Here is a 539-nt window from a genome sequence, read left to right as displayed (position 1 = left end):
CTCAGACACCCCCCTGCCCCCCAACCGCAAACAGAGACACACAGACAAACCTGGACCTCACCACTGTGATCTGTGTGGGAGGGGCTTCACTGCAAAGAAAAATCTCATCATACACCAGCGCACTCACACTGGAGAGCAGCCTTTTCACTGCTCCCAGTGTGGTAAGAACTTCAGCCAGTTAGGTCATCTAAAGACACACCAGCTCACTCACACTGGAGAGCAGCCTTTTCACTGCTCCCAGTGTGGTAAGAACTTCAGCCTGTTAGGTAATCTAAAGACACACCAGCGCACTCACACTAGAGAGAAGCCGTTTCACTGCTCCCAGTGTGGTAAGAACTTCAGTCAGTCAGAACACCTGTCTGTACACCAGCGCACTCACACTGGAGAGCAGCCTTTTCACTGCTCCCAGTGTGGGAAGAACTTCAGTCATTCTTGTGATCTAAAGACACACCAGCGCACTCACACTGGAGAGAAGCCTTTTCACTGCTCCCAGTGTGGGAAGAACTTCAGTCAGTCTTGTGCTCTAAAGAGACACCAGC

Source organism: Nansenia antarctica, assembly GCF_963989245.1.
Source record: "Nansenia antarctica genome assembly, chromosome: 17".
NCBI classification, from domain to species: Eukaryota; Metazoa; Chordata; class Actinopteri; order Argentiniformes; family Microstomatidae; genus Nansenia; species Nansenia antarctica.
This window is presented reverse-complemented; position numbering follows the sequence as displayed.